Source organism: Heterodontus francisci, chromosome 29 (genome assembly GCF_036365525.1).
Source record: "Heterodontus francisci isolate sHetFra1 chromosome 29, sHetFra1.hap1, whole genome shotgun sequence".
Taxonomy (NCBI): domain Eukaryota; kingdom Metazoa; phylum Chordata; class Chondrichthyes; order Heterodontiformes; family Heterodontidae; genus Heterodontus; species Heterodontus francisci.
The window spans coordinates 59,055,666-59,074,228 of NC_090399.1; the positions used below are offsets into that span (position 1 = coordinate 59,055,666).

Consider the following 18,563-nt stretch of genomic DNA (forward strand, 5'->3'; position numbering starts at 1 on the left):
ATGAAAAGAGACTGACAGCTAACGTAAAAGGGAATCCCAAAGCTTTCTTCAGGCATTTAAATAGTAAAAAAGTGGTGAAGAGAGGAGTAGGGCCATTTAGGGACCAAAAAGAGGATTTATATATGGAGGCAGGGGGAATAGCTGAGGTGCTAAATATATACTTTGCATTTGTATTTACTAAGGAAGAAGGTGCTACCCAGACCACTGTGAAAGAGGAGATAATAACTAGAATGATTTTAAATTGATAAGGATGCGGTATTAGATAGGCTGTCTATACTTCAAGTTGATAAAGCACCAGGACCAGATGCATCCAAGAATACGGAGGGAAGTGACAGTGGAAATTGTAGAGGAACTGGCCATAATTTTCCAGTCTTCCTTAGACTCAGGGGTGGTGCCAGAGGACTGGAGAATTGCAAATTGTGCAAAAAAAGAGTGTAAAAAAGCCCAGCAACTGCAGGTCAGTCAGTTCTTGGTGAGTTTCTGCAGTGCATCTTGTAGATGGTACACACTGCTGCCATTGTATATCAGTGGTGAAGGAGTGAATGTTGAAGATGGTGGATGGGGCTCCCTGCCTGTGGTGTCATTATACGGGAGCTCGGGTCGGGGACACGGCCATCATACGATTGGGCTGATCTTGTAACCTGTGCTCCCAATCCAGTGAGACTGGAGCAGGGCCTGGTCATGTGACCCTGCAATACCACCAGTGGGCAGGGCCTGTGCTGGCTGCTGTGTGATTGGCTCCCTTTGTGATGTCACCTGGAGACAGGTTTTAGCCCCTGGTTACAATTCATCAGTTGTAGTTCCCGTGGGCAGGAGCTGGAGTTGGCAGCTGGTACATCAGACATGGACAGGAGGAGGGATCGTTGGACATGATACAGGTCCCTAAATTCCCCTTCCATGTGTCTGCTACATGTTTAATTCCCAGATGTAAATGAGAGGAGAAAGGGGTGGATCCACATGATGCTGTCCTAGGATTTCCAGGGTGTTTGGGCCTTTTCCCAGTTCATGATTTGCACTGTGACAGTCGGGATACATTGTAGTTTGTGGAGTGGGGAATTGGGGTGGTTGGTAGGGGGAGCATTGGGGAGATTGAGAGTCGAGGTGATAAAGACTGGATTTGGGTTCAGACAGCAGAGAGGGTGAGCAGGTAATGTTTCAGAGGTGATAGACAGCAGGCTGGGAATGGATTGGGGGTGGGGGGGGGGGGAGGAAGCTGAACTCAGCACTGACCTGAAATCAGGGACATTCTGCACATTCACTGAGATCATCACAAGCGCACAAAACATCCCAATCACAGGAGCTGACCCTGGGAAGGTGATGTGCTAATGCCAGGTACATTAGCTGCCTCTAGAGATAAGTCCCCGTATTCAGAGAAAGATTACACAAGTAACTAAACTCAGACTGACAAAACTGTGGATTTAAGAACACATCTGTTTCCAATAATATTTCCAATATAAAAGCTTATGTTAACATGTAAGGTGTTGAAGCAAGGTTTAGTAATTTACCTTCAAAACACTGGATAAATTGTTTTGTTGGTCGATTTTAAATTAATAATGTGAATGCTTAGAGCGCCACTCTCTGGACAAAGATTGCTGTAGCAAAATGCCAGCACAGGCACAACTGATGACCTCATAGTGAAGGTGCCCCCAGGCAGCAGCGATCATAATATGATTCAATTTTACATTCATTTTGAGGCAGAATGGGTCTAAGACTAATATTTTAAACTTAAATAATGGCAAATTATGAGGGCATGAACGCAGAGCTAAACTGAACTGGCAAATCAGGTTAAAGGACAGATCAATAGAAACATAGAAAATAGGAGCAGGAGTAGGCCATTCGGCCCTTCGAGCCTGCTCCGCCATTGATTATGATCATGGCTGATCATCCAACTCAGTAACCTGTTCCTCCTGTCTACCCATACCCTTTGATCCCTTTAGACCCAAGACCGACATCTAACACCTTCTTGAAAACATACAATGTTTTGGCCTCAACTGCTTTCTGTGGTAGCGAATTCCACAGGCTCACCACTCGCTGGGAGAAGAAATTTCTTCTTATCTCAGTCCTGAAAGGTTTACCCCCTATCCTTCGAGGATAACCCCTGGTTCTGGACTCCCCCACCATCGGGAACATCCTACCTGCATCTACCCTATCAAGTCCTGTTAGAATTTTCTAGGTAATAGAGATGCTGTGGCAGACATATAAGGGGATATTTCAGAATACACAGAATAGATACATTCCAACGAGAAAGAAAAATTCCAAGGGGAGGACTCACCATCCGTGGTTAATCAAAAAGTTAAAGATAGAATCAAACTTAAGGAAAAAGCATATAATTACTCAAAAATGGGTGGCAGGTCAGAAGATTGGAAAAAATATTTAAAAAAAGCAAAGAATGACTCAAGATTGATAAGGGAAAAATTAGATTACGAGAGAAAGTTAGCTAGAAATATAAAAGCAGATAGTAAGAGTTTGCACAGATATTTAAAAAAGAAAAGGGTTAACAAGGTGAGCATTGGTCCAATAGAAAGTGGGTCTGGGGAATTACTAAGGGAAAATAAGGAGATGGCAGATGAACTGAACAGGTATTTTGCATCGGTCTTCACCATCGAGGATACCAGCAACATCCCAGAAAAAGCTGTAAATCAAGACATAGAAGGGAGGGAGTAACTCAAGAAAATTAACACCTTAATACCTTAGAAAGCCTAGAGGAGTATAGAAAGTGCAGGGGTGAAGTAAAAAAGGAAATTAGAACAGCAAAGAGAGGACATGAAAAGATATTGGCAGGTAAAATTGGCAACACAGGTAGACAGGGTGGTGAAGAAGGCGTATGGCATGCTTGCCTTCATCGGCCGAGGCATTGAGTACAGGAGTTGGGACGTCATGTTCCAGTTCTACAAAACGTTGGTTGGGCCGCATTTGGAGTGCTGTGTGAAGTTCTGGTCGCTGCACTACAGGAAAGATGTGACTAAGCTAGAGAGGGTGCAGAAAAGATTCACAAGGAAGTTGCCTGGTTTGGAGGGCTTGAGTTATAAAGAGAGATTGGATAGGCTGGGTCGGTTTTCCCTGGAGCGAAGGAGGCTGAGGGGGGACATGATGGAGGTATATAAAATTATGAGAGGTACAGATAGGGTAGATAGCCAGAGTCTTTTTCCCATGGTAGGGGTGATTAAAACTAGAGGGCATAGATTTAAGGTGAGAGGGAGGAGATTTAAAGGGGATCAAAGGGATACATTTTTCACACAAAGAATAGTGGGTATCTGGAATGAGCTGCCTGAGGAGATGGTGGAGGCAGGAACAGTAGCAACATTTAAGAGACATCTGGACAGGTACTTGAATGAGCAAGGCATAGAGGGATATGGAATTAATGCAGGCAGGTGGGATTAGTATAGATCGGCATGATGGTCGGCATGGACGCGGTGGGCCGAAGGGCCTGTTTCTATGCTGTACGACTCGATGACTCTAAAATTACAATCGCCAGGGAAGTGGTACTGAACAAATTGTTGGAGCTGCAGGCTGACAAGTTCCCGGGTCCTGAAGGACGTCATCCTAGGCTCCGAAAACAAGTGAACAGTGAGATATTTGATGTGTTGGTTTTAATTTTCCAAAATTCCCTAGATTCGGGGAAGGTTCCATTAGATTGGAAAATAGCGAATGTAACTCCTTTATTTAAAAAGGGAGGGAGACAGAAAGCATGAAAATAGAGGCCAGTTAGCTGAACAACTGTCTTGGGGAAAATGTTAGAAGTTATTATTAAAGACATTATAGCAGGACACAGAAAAATTCAAGATAATCAGGCAGAGTCAGCATGGTTTTGTGAAAGGGAAAACACATTTAACCAATGTACTGGAGTTCTTTGAAGAAGTAACGTGCTGGAATAAAGGGGAACCTGCAGATGTACTGTACTTAGATTTCCAGAAGGCATTTTGATAAGGGGCCACATCAAAGGTTATTGCAGAAAATAAAAGTTTGTGGGATGGGGGCGGGGTGGGTAACATATTGGCATGTATAGAAGATTGGCTAGCTAACAGGAAACAAAACAGCATAAAATGGTAATTTTCTGATTGGCAAGATGTAATGAGTGATGTGCCGCAGGGATCAGTGCTGGGGGCTTCAACTTTTTACAACTGTTAAAAATGACTTGGATGAAAAGATTGAAGGTATGTTGCTAGATTTTCTGATGACACAAAGATAGATAGGAAAGTAAGTTGTGAAGAGGGCATAAGTAGGATACAAAGGGATATATACAGGTTAAGTGAGTGGGCAAAGATCTGGCAAATGGAGTATAATGTGAGAAAATGTGAAATTGTCCATTTTGTTGAAAGAATAAAAAAGAAGCATATTATCTAAATGGTGAGAGATTGCAGAGCTCTGAAATGCAGAGGGATCTGGGTGTCCTACTGCATGAATCACAAAAGGTTCAGTATGTAGTTTCAGCAAGTAATGAGGAAAGCTCATAGAATTTAATCATTTATTGCAAGGGGAATTGAATACAAAAGTAGGGAAGTTATGCTTCAGCTGAACAGGGCATTGCTGAGACCACATCTGGAGTACTGTGAACAGTAGTGGTCTCCTTATTTAAGGAAGGACGTAAATGTGTTGGAAGCAGTTCAGAGAAGGTTTACTAGACTAGTACCTGGAATGGGCAGGTTGTCTTATGAGGAAAAGTTGGGCAGCCTAGGCTTGTATCCCCTGGAATTTAGAACAGTAAGAGGCAACTTGATTGAAACATATAAGATCCTGAGGGGTCTCGACAGGGTGGATGTGAAAAGGATGTTTCCCCTTGTGGGAAAATCTAGAACTAAGGGTCACTGTTTAAAAATAAGGGGTCGCCCATTTAAGACAGAGATGAGGAGAAATTTTTTCTCTCAGAGGGTCGTGAGTCTCTCTTCCTCAAAAGGTGGTGGAAGCACAGTCTTTGAATATTTTTAAGGCAGAAGTAGATAGATTCTTGATAAGCAATAGGTTGAAAGGTTATCGGGCTTAGGCGGGAATGTGGAGTTGAGATCAGCCATGAACTGATTGAATAACGGAGCAGGCTCTATGAACGAAGTGACCTAATCCTGCTCCTAATTCGTATGTTCGCATTGTCAGGCAAACCCCCCACCTGCCAAGACTGAGGCACATGTTATTTTGCCACATGAACATTAAAACTTAAAAATCACAAGCCCCTGACTGGAAAGACATTTTTGCCAAGTACCAGACGGTGTTGAAACAATGGGGATCCAGTAGTTGCTTCCCCAATACAAAGAAGTGGTCAGAGCAGTTTTAGTTACATGACTAACTGGCGGCTGCAGAGGTTTGATCTGAGAGTTCTAAATTGGAGAAAACAGGATTTCAACTGAGAAAAAGTTGTGAGCAGGAACCCTCACAACATTTAAGAAGTATTTAGATGAGCACTTGAAACGCCACAGCATACATGGCTACGGGACAAGTGCTGGAAAATGGGATTAGAATAGTTAGGTGCTTGATGCCCGGCACAGATACGATGGGCCGAAGGGCCTGTTTCTGTGCTGTATAACTCTGTGACTCATGGAGTGAAGATCTTTCCTGGAACTGAAGCAAGAATTACCTCCTCTCCTGTCTGCCTGCCTCCATCTCTTCCCCACAGAACTGAATCTTGTGAAGACATGTAAACTCAGACAGAGAAAAATCTCCTACGTGAACTAGGTTTACGAAGGATACTGGGCCCCAATGAAACGCAAGACCATATCTTCAATTAAGGACTACGGCGAGCTCGAGAAACAGTAACAAGATATTGCCTCAAACTGTTCTACTTATCTGTTCCTCTGCTCTTTTCTGTCCCAATTTGTATGTGTGTATTGCATGTGCATGCAAGCATAGGCACGTCGTATATCTGTAGGTGTTAACTGTATTAGAGTTTAAGTTAGGTAGGTTTAATAAATTTCATCTTTCTTCTTTAAACCACAGAAAGCCTTGTAATTGGAAAGTTGTGAACAAGGATTCACAAAGGGGAATCTCAAAATACAGTGTGTTTAAAAATAAAACCCTGTTACAATAAGACCAGATGAAGATAGTAACAGACCCTGAGACACTTTTTGCACCTCGTCATAACAGGATGTAACATTCACTCCCTCCATCACTGGCGCACAGTGGCAGCAGTGTGTACCATCGACAAGATGCACTGCAGAAACTCATCAAGTCTCCTTCGACAACACCTTCCAAACCTGTGACCTCTACCACCCAGAAGGACAAGAGCAGCAGATGTATGGGAACACCACCACCTGCAAGTTCCCTCCAAGCCACACACAATCCTGACAAGGAACTATATCACTGTTCATTCACTGTTGCTGGGTCAAAATCCTGGAACTCCCTTCTTACCAGCACTGTGGGTGTACCTACACCATGTGGACTTCAGCGATTCAAGAAAGCAGCTCATCTCCACCTTCTCAAATGCAATTAGGGATGTGCAATAAATGCTGGCCCAGCCAGCGATGTCCACATCCCATGAATGAATAATTTTTAAAAATCAGTCCTCACAGGTTAACCCTTGTAGCTTCAGTATTATTCTGGTGAATAGGTGCTGCACCCCATCCTAAACTAATACATCATTCTTGAGGTGTAGGGTCCAGAACTGAATACATCACTCTCAATGGGGTCTTCCCTTGCCTGTTTTAGTATACACGGATGCAATTCATCCAGTTTCCAGAATTTATCATCTCTAGGTTTTACTGCTATCCCCTCCTTTCTGTTTTAAATGTTTTGATATCTACCTGGAATGATGTCAAATCCACCTTGTTAGTCCAGCTGGTAAAACTGAGGCAAAGTAATTCTCCAATCTTTCTGCCATCTCTCCTCATTACCTGTGAGTTTTTCCTGTGCAGCCGACATTGACTTTGTCCCTATTCGGATTTACCTTTCTGTTATTTATGTGTCTGTAGGAGATTTTACTATTTCTTTTTAAATTTCTTCAGAATTTAATTTCACAGTTTCTCTTTGTTTTACTTTTTGAACATGTTCCCTCACCTCCTGATTCTGGTTTTCGTCATCCTCTCCCTTATTCTCAACATACTTATTGCCTGCCTTTGACTTTCATTTCAGTTTCACACTTATCCCTTTTTTCATTTATGGTGTTTCATAATTGGTTAATTGATTCTTGTTTTGTGGAATTTATTTCTCCTGAAGTCTAGTGATCACTTTTTTACATATTTTCCACTGCTGATCTATCTTTGTTCATCAATATTTTGTTCCAGTTTTCTTCACAACTTCCATTTTCATCCCCCCAAAGTCAGCTTTTTACAATCAATTTTTTTTTGCCTTTTCTTAGTTACATCTTTCTCAAACATTCCCTTAAACTATATTCTGTTCTGACTGATATTCCAACGAATTTCTCCGAAATCTCCAACTTTTATCTGCTCTGGTGCATTTTATATTGCTTGATCCATCAGTGATTCCTCTCTTGTTTGGGCTTCTTATGTACTGGGGAGGAAAGATGTCTGGAACACAGGGTAACTGCTCCATTCCCTTTTATCCCCGTTTCCTTCCTCTTCCTGACAGATTATTTGCTATGAAATTTTCCATGATTATGATGCTATGAATTTTACTTGTTTCATAGCTTTGTATATTTTCCTTTCGATCTCTTCCACTATTAGGTGGTCTGTAGAATAACCTTTGTTACATTATTTAACCTGACTGGATCCACATTCCTCTGAGGTATCTATGTCCTATATGGAAATGTCTTTATAAGATCAGCAGCAATTGCTTGCCAATTACTCAAATGTTTAAGATAAATTTGGAAACTGACCAAATAGCTTCAGTTACAAAGACAGGTTGTCAGAAATAAGGAAAAACAAGGTCCAGAAGATTTACAGAGTGGAGCACATTGCAGGTATATGAACACCAGATATAGGAGCAGGAGTAGGCCACTCGGCCATTGGAACTTGCTCCACCAGTTCATATGTTTTTGGCTGATCTGTTACCTTCATTCCACCTTCACACACCATCTCCATATCCCTTAATCCCTCATTGTCTAAAAATCAATCAATCTCTGCTTTGAATATACTCAATGTCTGAGCATCCACAGCCCTCTGGGGTAGAGAATTCCAGATCCAAAACCCTTTGGGGGAAGAAATTCCTCCTCATCTTAGTCCTAAGTGGCTGACCCTTATTCAGAGACTGTGTCTCCTAGTTCTAGACTCTACAGCTAGTGTATATACTTCAGCAGGTGGATATGTCACTGCAAAATGAAACGTGATAAAATGAGTTTATGAAGAGGACTGGGTGAGATGGGAGGCAGAGCTGCTTCCGAGTACAGAAGCAAAGGCAATTTCCCCTCCAGTTTAACAGCAAAATCTTGCCGGACTCGAAGCCACTGATGGGGCCTGGTACATTCACAGATCATTTAAAAAACTGGGAGTGTAGATGCCTCATCAGCTGATACAGTATATTCAGTATGGAATAATATATCTTCGAATGTATTCAGAATACAGGCTGGGATTGTGTGTATATTGTGTTGGGACAGTTGGGAGATGGTGGTATGGTGGTATTGTCATTGGATTAGTAACCCAGAGACCCGGGGTATTGCTCTGGGGACATGGTTTTGAATCCCACCACAACAGATCATGGAATTTGAATTTAATTAATAAAAAAATCTGGAATTAAAAGCTAGTCTAATGATGACCACCATTGTCGATTGTTGTTGAGAGAGACTAAGAGACAGAGGCAGAAATAGTGAGAGGAAATGAGGTGAGAAAGACAAAGTGAAAGAGAGAAGTAATAGAGGCAGAGAGATGAGAGGCCTTTCTCTATTATTAGGGATAAGCCTCTTCTGAAGCCGCCAGAGGAATTAGTTTCCCGCTAGCTATCCGAACTAAGCCTTTAATCATCAAGAACACTTCAAAATATCACCCATTAATCTTCTATCGTCAAGGAGATGCAATGCTAGTCTGTAAAACCTATCCTTATTATTTAAACCTTTCAACCCGATGTTCATTCTGGTGAATTTGTGTTTCACCCCCTCCAAAACTAAAACATCATTCTTCAGGTGTGGGGTCTCGAACTGTATGTGCTGCTCTCAATGGAGTATTCCACTGACCCATGTGGATGTAATTCATCCAGTTCCAAGAGTTTATTTTCTCTAATATTTCCTGGTATCCCATCCTTTCTATTCTATATATTTTAATATCTACTTGGAATGCTGTCTAGTCCACATTGTTAGTCCAGCTGGTAAAAATTGAGATAAACTAATTCTCTAATATTTCTGCCATACCTCTGTCATTATCTGTGAATTGTTCTTGTACATCCTTCAGTGACTCTGTCCCTATTCTGAATGACCTTTTGTTATCTATATGTGTCTGTATGATACTTTACTTCTGCTTTTCATGTTCCTTGACTATTTGTATTTGCTGCTCTTCTTTGCCTTCATAATTTTTTGACTTCATTCCTAATCTCTCTGATTTAGTTTTTCATTGTTTGCTCATTTTTGCCAATGTATTTAGTACATGATTTTTACTTTAGTTTCAATTTTGTCCTTATCCCTTTATTTGTCCATAATGATTCATAAAAGGCCAGTCTGTTCTTTTATCATGGAACAGATTTCTCCTGAAGTCTATGATTCCCCCGCACTGTTCTCTCTGTTTGTTAATATTCTGTTCCAGTTAAATCTTCACTCGTTGCATTCTCAATCCCCAATAATCAGCTTTTTCTAATCTATTATTTTTGGCTTTTCTTACTTATATTGATCTGAATCATTGCCTTAAACCTTATTATGTTGGCTCAATTTTCACTTAAGTTTGCTTTTCATATTTGCTCTGATTTATTTTCAACGACTAGATCCATCACCACTGCCTTGGTGGATTTCCAATCTGCTGGGTAGGAATTGCTGAGAAGTTGTGGTACACGTTGGCACCAACAACATAGCAAGGGCAGGGATTGAGGTCCTACGTCAGATTTTCAGGAGCTAGGGAGGAAGTTGAAGAGTAGAACCTTGAGCTTAGTAATCTCTGGATTACTCCCAGTGCCACGTGTTAGCGAGAGTAGAAATAAGAAGATTCGGAGGATCAATGCGTGGTTTACACACAAACACACAAATTAGGAGCAGGAGTAGGCCGCTCGGCCCCTCGAGCCTGCTCCTCTGATTGTAACCTCAACCCCACATTCCTGCCTACCCCCGATAACCTTTCACCCCTTGCTTATCAATAATCTATCTACCTCAGCCTTAACATTATTCAAAGACCTCAGCTTTCACCGTCTTTTGAAGAAGAGAGTTCCAAAGACTCACAACCCTCTGATTTCTGTCTTAAATGGGCAACTCCTTATTTTTAAATAGTGACCCCAAGTTATAAATGATCCCACAAGAGGAAACATCATGGCTTGAGATATAGTATAGGAAGCAGGGCTTCAGATCCTTGGGGCATTGGGACCAGTTCCGGGGCAGAAGGCACCTGGACAAAAGAGACAGGTTGCACCTGAACAGTAATGGGATCACAATCGTTGCAGGGAGATTCAGTAGTGTGGTTGGGAGAGTTTAAACTAAATTGACGGGGTGGGCACCAGTACATGGAAGTAGAAAAAGGAATAAGGTGCACAATGTGAGAGAGCGTTGGACTGGACTACAGAAGTTCTGTATTAGATTGCAGCGGACTGAGAGGAATGCAAAGGATCATAGGATCAGAGAAGTTGGAGTAGGTCATTTGGCCTGTTGAGCCTGCTCTGTCATTCAAACTGATCATGGCTAATCATCTACCTGTACACCATTTCCCCCCAATATTCCCATATCCCTTGATATCATTAGTATTCAGAAATCTGTTTTGAACATGCTGAACGACTGAGTTTCCACAGCCCTCTGGGGGAGAGAATTCCAGATTCACCACCCTCTGAGTAAAGAAATTCCTCCTCATCTCAGTCTGAAATGACCTACCCCTTATTCTGAGACTGTGTCCCCTTCTTCTAGACACATCAGCCAGAGGAAACATCCTATCCACATCTACCCTGTCACACCCTGTAAGAATTTTCTAAGTTTCAATGAGATCACCTCTCATTCTCCGAAATTCCGGAGAACACAGGCCCAGTTTCTGCAATCTCTCTTCATAAAACAATCCCACCATCCCAGGGATTAGTCTGGTGAACCTCCATTGCACACCCTCGATGGCTAGTATATCCTTCCTTTAGATAAGGAGACCAAAACTGTACACAATACTCCAGACAGGATTACAATGCACGTGTGAAAATGCAAAAAGTATGGTGAAAAATTTTGGTAAACTCCAAGCACAAATAGCAGTATGGGAATATGATGTAATGGCAATGGCAGAAATGTGGCTTAAAAATGGTGAGGACTGGGCACTGAATATACAAGGACATAAAGTGTTCAGAAAAGACAGAAAAGGAACAAAAAGGAGGTGGGGTGACAGTCCTTATTCGGGAAGGCATTGTACTGTTGAAAAGAGAGGAAACCCTTGAAGGGGCAAGGACTAAATCCATTTGCTTAGAGCTGAGAAGCAAAATGTGTAAGATCACAGTATTGGGGGTATTCTATAGGCCTCCAAATAGTGATAGAGAGAAATAGAGGAACAAATCTGCAGGGAATTCACAGAGATGTGCAAGAACTATAGAGTGGTGATATTGGAGGACTTTAATTATCCAAATATCGATTGGGATAATTCTGGAGTCAAAGTTAAGAAGGGGGAGGAATTTCTGAAATGTGTTCAGGAGAATTTCCTTGACCAGTCTGTTCTCAGCCCAACTAGAAAGGAGGTATTGCTGGATCTGGTGCTGGGAAATGAGGTGGACCAAGTATCAGTGGGGGAACACTTGGGTAGAGTGATCATCACATCATAAGGTTTAGACTAGTAACGTGGAAAAACAAGGAACTAAATAAGCTAGAACGGCTAGATTGGAAGAGAATTAATTTTAATGTGATGAGAAGGGATCTAACCTAAGGAACCAAAAACTGACAGGAAGCACTGTATCGGAACAATGGGATATCTTGAAGGAAGAGATGCTTCAGGTACAGGCTAGATACATTCCAACAAGGGCGACAGGTAGGGGAACCAAAAATGGGGCTCCTTGGATGACAAGGGAGATAGAGATTATGATGAAACAAAAAAAGAGGGTGTGTGGTGCATGTCAGGTGAATTCTTCAAGTGAGAATCAGGCCATTTACAATGGGTTGAGAGGAGAGGTGCAGCGGAAAATAAGACTGTCAAAGAGAGAATGTGAGAATAGGATGGCAGTCAACATAAAAGGGAACCCAAAATATTTTACCAGCATGTAAACAGTAAGTGAGTAGTAAGATGTGAAGTGGGGCCTATTAGGGACAAAGTGGGTAATATATGCTGAGAGGAGCTGGGCAATATTTATATACTTAATGAGTACTTTGTAACTCTGTTCACGAAGGCAGTGCAGTCTGACAAAATATCAGTGGAAGCAGAGAAGGTAGAGGTACTGGATAGGGTAAATATTGAGCGGGGGGAGGGGGGGGGGGTACTAAAAAGGCTGGCTATGCTTCAGGTAAATAAGTCCCCTGATCCGGATGGCTTGCATCCCAGGTTACTAAAGGAAATGGGGATGGAGATAGCAGAAGGGTTTGCATAATCTTCCAATCTTCACTGGATATGGAGGAGGTGCTAGAGGACTGGAGAGTGACATCCTTATTCAAGAAGGTCAGTCCTAGCAACTACAGGCCAGTTAGTTTAACATCAGTGGTGGGTAAGGTTTTCGATACAATAATTAGGGAGGAAATCAACTGAAACTTGGAGAGGTTTGAGTTAATTAAGGATAACCAGCACGGATTTGTAAAAGGCAGATCAGATTCAATCTCAATGATTTTTTTGATGAAGTAACAGAGAAGGTTGATGAGGGAATGTGGTGGATGTTGTTTTTATGGATTTTAATAAAGTGTTTGATAATGTACACATAAAAGGCTGGTTTAAAAACACTGAAGCTCAGGGAATAGGAGGGTCAGTGTCCAATTGGATAAAAATATTGGCTTAAGGACAGAAAACAGTGACTTGCAGTAAATGGTTGTTTTTCAGACTGGAGAATGGTAGACAGTGGTGTTTCCCAGGAGTCAGTTCTGGAACGACTGCTTTTTTTTGCTAAATAGAAATGATTTGCATCTTTTAATGCAGAGTAGAATTTTGAAATTTGCTGATGACACCAAATTTGGAGATGTGGCAATCTTTAAGGATGACATGAACCACCTGCAACAGGACATAGACAGGCCAGCAGAATGGGCTGACAGGTGGCAGATGGAATTTAATACTAACAAGTGTGAAGTGATGCATCTTGGCAGAAGGAATAAGGAGAGACAATATAGACTTAATAGCACAGTTTTAAAGAGCGCAGGAAGAGGGACCAGGGAGTGGACATATTGAGAGATTGGTTAGCAAAGCATATGGGATCTTGAGCTTCATAAATAGAGGCATTGAGTACAAAAGCAGGGAAGTTATGCTAAACCTTTATAAAGCACTGGTTAGGCCCCAACTGGAGAATTGTGTCCATTTCTGGTCACCACACTTTAGGAAGGATGTGAAAGTCCTGGAGAGGATGCAGAGGAGATTTACCAGAATGGTCCCAGGGATGGGGGATTTTAGTTCCAGGTTAGGTTGGAAAAGCTGGGGTTGTTCTGCTTAGAGGAAAGGAGATTGAGGAGAGATTTAATAGAGGTGTACAAGATTATACGAGTTAAGCTCGGCTCAAATCAAAGGCCAAGCCTGATGGCAGATGGTGAAATGCTCCCAGTATCTGGTTACACTCTCACCTCAGCAAAATCCTGGACTAACGGGATTCTCAGTAAAGATCCTCACCTTTCCAGTTATTGTTGATGATTCCTGTTTTCTCCCGTCTCCAACACCGAGGCTCTTGGTTCCAGCAGAACTGCTCTGGGGATCCGGTGACATTTCTCCAATCCCAGTTAGTGTGGCAATGATTCAACTTCTCTCTCTCTCTCCACCTTCCTGAGATATTCCACACGCCAAGAAACTATCAATAGAAAAATGATTCATATTAATCCCAGAACCTGTAACTGGAATACAATGGGACTATTTTTATAATTATGATTGTATTTCATATCAATTTATTTGCAATTAATGAGTTGTCTTGAATTTTTAACTTGTTATTAAATTGGTCTTTTCTGTCCTTTGTCCTGTTTATCAGGACTGAACTCACTCCAGTGTCAGCTGTCACACCAGCTCCTCCCACACCGACATCCCAGTGATGGGGCGTAACCAGGGGCAGGAACCTGTCAGAAGCCAATCACACAGCACCCAGCAATGATGTCACAAAGCAGCCAGAGCCCCTCCCACTCAAGGTGTCACAGGATCACATGACCAGGCTCTGCTCCTGGTGTGCAATCTCACTGGACATGAACATCAATCAGTCCCGTCTCCAACCCCACTCCCATCATAGAATGGTTGCAGCACAGGAGGAGGCCATTCCGTTTGTCATGTCCATGCCAGCTCTCTGCAAGAACAACTCAGCTGGTTCCATTCCAATGCCCTGTCCCCATAAATCTGCATTTTTTTCCTCTTCAGGTTCTTATCCAATTCCCTTTTGAAAGTCCTGACTGTACCTGCCACCACCACTCTCAGGCAGTGAATTCCACTTCCTAACCACTCGAAGTGCGATAAAGGTTTTTCCTCAACTCGCAGTTGGTTCTTTTGCCAGGGTCCTCTTGTTCTCTTCCACCAACAGGACCAGTTTCTCTCTATCTACTCTGCCGAGACCTCTCATGATCTTGAACACCTCCATCAAATCTCCTCTCAACCTTCTCTCCCACAAGGAGAACAGCCCCAGCTTCTCCAATCTATCCACGTAACTGAATTCCCTCACCCCTTAAACCATTTTTGTAAATCTTTTCTGCAACCTCTTCCTAATGTGCGGTGCCCAGAATTGGACATAATACTCCAGTTGAGGCCGAACCAGTATTTTATAAAGGTTCATCGTAACATCCTTGCCTTTGTACTCCATGCCTCTATTTAGAAAGCCCTGGTTCCCATATGTTTTTGAACCTCTTTCTCAATCTGTGCTTGTCATCATCAATCATTTATGCACATATACCCCCAGGTCGCTCTGTTCCTGCACCCTCTTCAGAATTGTATCATTTATTTTATATTGCCTCTTCTCGTTCTTCCTAAAAACATATACCACTTCACAAAATCACAGAATCACCAAATTGTTCGAGTGCAGAGGAGGCCATTCGGCCCATCGTGTCTGCACCGGCTCTCTGAATGAGTAATTAACCTAATACCATTCCCCTGCCTTCTCCCCGTAACCCTGTACATTCTTTCTTTTCAGTTAACAGTCTAATTCCCTTCTGAATGCCTCGATTGAACCTGCCTCCACCATTCTCTCAGGCAGTGCATTCCAGATCCTAACCATTCGCTGTGTGAAAATGTTTTTCCTCATGTCACTTTTGCTTCTTTTACCAATTACTTTAAATTTGTGCCCTCTCGTTCTCCAATCTTTCATGAGTGGGAACAGTTTTTTCCTACCCACTCTGTCCAGACCCCTCATGATTTTAAATACTTCTATCAAATCACCTCTCAGCCTTCACTTCTCCATGGAAAACAGTCCCAACGTCTCCAATCTGTCTGCATACCTGAAGTTCCTCATCGCTGGAACCATTCTCCTGAATCTTTTCTGTACTTTCTCCAAAGCCTTAACATCTTTCCTAAAGTGCAGTGCCCAGAATTGGACACAATACTCCAGCTGAGGACAAACGAGTGTCTTACACAAGTTTACCATAACCTCCTTGCTCTTGTACTCTATGCCCCTAATTAATAAAGCCCAGGATACTGTATGCTTTATTTCCCACTCTTTCAACCTGTCCTGCCACCTTCAATGACTTATGCACATATATACCGAGGTCCCTCTGCTCTTTATGATCAGCCATGATCATACTGAATGCCGGTGCAGGCTCGAAGGGCCGAATGGCCTACTCCTATTTTTCTATGTTTCTGTATTGTCTCTCCATGTTCTTCCTACCAAAATGAATCACTTCACATTTCTCCGCATTGAACTTCATCTGCTACTTGTCTGCCCATTCCACCAACTTGTCTTTGTCCTTTTCAAGTTCCCTTTTATTCCATTAGCTATAATTTTACTGACAAGTCTGCTGTGTGGCACTGTATCAAATGCCTTCAGTCTTCTCTGTATGAAATGTCATCTGCCACATGCCTGCCCATTCCACCAGCCTGTCTATGTCCTCTTGAAGTCTATCACAGTCCTCAAAGTTCACAATGCTTCCAATTTTTGTGTCATTTGCAAATTTTAAAATTATGCCTTTCACACCCATGTCTCGGTCATTAATATATATCATGAATTATAGAGTGATATGGCACTGGAGATGTCCATTCAGCCCATCGTGCCTGTGCTGGCTCTTTGAAAGAACTTTCCAATCAGTTATACACACCTGTTATTTCCACGTTGGCTGCAATTTTTTCAACTTTAATTATTCGTCCAATTCCCTTTTGACAGTTATTATTGAATCTGCTTCCACCACCTCTTCAGACAGAACATTCCAGATCATAATAATTCACTGTGTAAATTACCATTTCCTCATGTTCCTTCTTGTTATTTTGCTAATTACCTTCAATGTGTGTCCTCTGGTTCCTGACATTCCTGCCATCAGAAACAATTTCTCCTTATTTACTCTTTCAAAACCATTCATAATTGTGAACAACTCTATCAAATATTCCCTTAACCTTCTCTGCTATAATGAAAACCACCCCAGTTTCTCTAATCTTTCCACATAACTAGGATTATATTGGATACACAGCACAGAAACAGGCCATTCGGCCCAGCCAGTCCATGCCAGCGGTTATGCTCCACTCGAGCCTCCTCCTGTCTTTCCTCATGTAAATCTATCATTACCCTCTATTCCCTTCTCCCTCCTATGATTCCCATTAAATGCATCTACACTATTTGCTTCACCCTCTCCCTGTGGTAGCGAGTTCCACATTCTCACCACTCTCTGGGTAAAGAAGTTTCTTCTATTGGATTTCTTGGTGACGATCTTATATTGATGGCGTCGAGTGATGTACTTCGCCACAAGAGGAAACATTCTCTCTGGATCCACTATATCACAACCTTCCATCATTTTAAAGACCTCTATTAGGCCACCCCTCAACCTCCCTTTTTGCAAACGAAAAGAGACCCAGTCTGTTCATCCTTTCCTGACATGTTTACCCACACATAAGAAAATGGCAGATTTGTTGAATAATAACTTTATGTCAGTCTTCACAGTAGAGGAAGATGATAATGTACCTGACATTCCAGGGAAATTGATGATGAATCAGGGACTGGGAGTCACTGAAGTAAATGAGTGTACCGAAGGCTCGAGTTCCTGATCATCTGGATCTCTGGCAGCAGGTCGTCCATCTTCAATGTGTGTGATGGGTGTGACAGGAGAGGGGCATTCTGATCAGTCAGGAACTCCCAGACGAACTGAAAGAGAGAGAGGCTGCAATCAGAAACATACAATGAGGGATATCCAACTCGAGTGCACTGAGCCCCACAAAGCACAGGAAGATCCCAGGCTCCATCCCCAGCTCATGCTGAAGGAGCTTCTCTCACCCAGTCTGGTACAGAACCCCATACACAGAGCACAGGAAGATCCCAGGATCCATTCCCAGCCTGTGCTATGTGACATGCTCAAAGCTGGTGTGGTACCAAAGCCCAAACACAGAGCACAGGAAGATCCCAGGCGCTATCCCCGCCTTGTGCTGAGTGATCTGACTCCAGGGGGATTGAACAGTTGCTGCAGCTCCTTCACTGGCAGGACTGGGGAACTGCAGCGTGACATGTTTACATCGGATTCTCCCACTGGCAACCCTGAGCTGGCGATTAATAGTCGGACGACGCGGGGATTCCCAGCCCTAAACGCCTTCCTTCTTCTGCAGCCCCGTAGCTGGATCATAAACCTGGCCAAGGCTGGGAGACTGAAATCCCCGCCAAAACACAGCCACCCGCTGCCGCTCTGCCCAGTGTGTGATCAGTCCGCGATAATCCCCGCCCTCGAGACATGAGGAGGCCAATCAGAGCGGACGGTTAGAGACCGACACGGCCCCAACCAATGGCAAGGGACTACAATGTGACCGACATCTTCTGCAACGAATAAAGTTATTGTATTGTCTGAGTGACAGCTGCTTTACCCAATCGACGTGCAGTCTTTCCGCCTCCGCCGTGCAACATGTCTCGACACACCAGAAGCGACGTGTCAAATTCCGACCAATCCTAGCGCGGCTTTGCTCAGCTCAGCACCGCCTCTCAATGCGTGTGACCAACAGCTCAGTGAACCAATCGGTAAGCAGAATTGCTGCACACTAACCAATCAAAGAAGAGCGTTGCTGCTCAATTCCTGTAGTGTTCCTCCCCGTTCAGTGTCATTGCATCCACTTGGCTGAACGTCATTACGTCATGGCGCTCTGACGGGCAATTCCGACCAGTTAGCTGCTGATGCTGGAGGCGGGGCAAAGGTGCTTAAAGCGAGGCTGCACAGAGAATTACTGTTGTACAACCATATTTCACTGTTGTCAATTGCAGCACGAGCTGAACTGCGGGAAATCAGTGAATGAGAGGAGAGGCACCCGGGGGAAAGGGAGGTGAAG

At 42.9% G+C, this 18,563-nt stretch overlaps 1 protein-coding gene across 6 annotated transcripts in view; it reads right to left on the minus strand.

Moving 5' to 3' along the window:
- The window catches only part of LOC137346344 (uncharacterized), a 49,797-nt gene extending 31,436 nt beyond the window's left edge, over window positions 1–18,361 (minus strand). For 4 of the 6 annotated variants that reach the window (XR_010968713.1, XM_068009860.1, XM_068009855.1 and 1 more), the window contains exons 1-2: window positions 17,221–17,962; window positions 13,761–13,935 (exon numbers count right to left, since the gene is read on the minus strand). The gene's annotated coding sequence lies outside the window, so the exon portion shown is untranslated. Of the gene's footprint in view, window positions 1–13,760; window positions 13,936–17,220; window positions 17,969–18,283 lie in introns of those variants that run through there. The other 2 variants (XM_068009856.1, XM_068009857.1) reach the window with 2 other exon arrangements.
- Window positions 18,362–18,563: the final 202 nt, after the last annotated feature.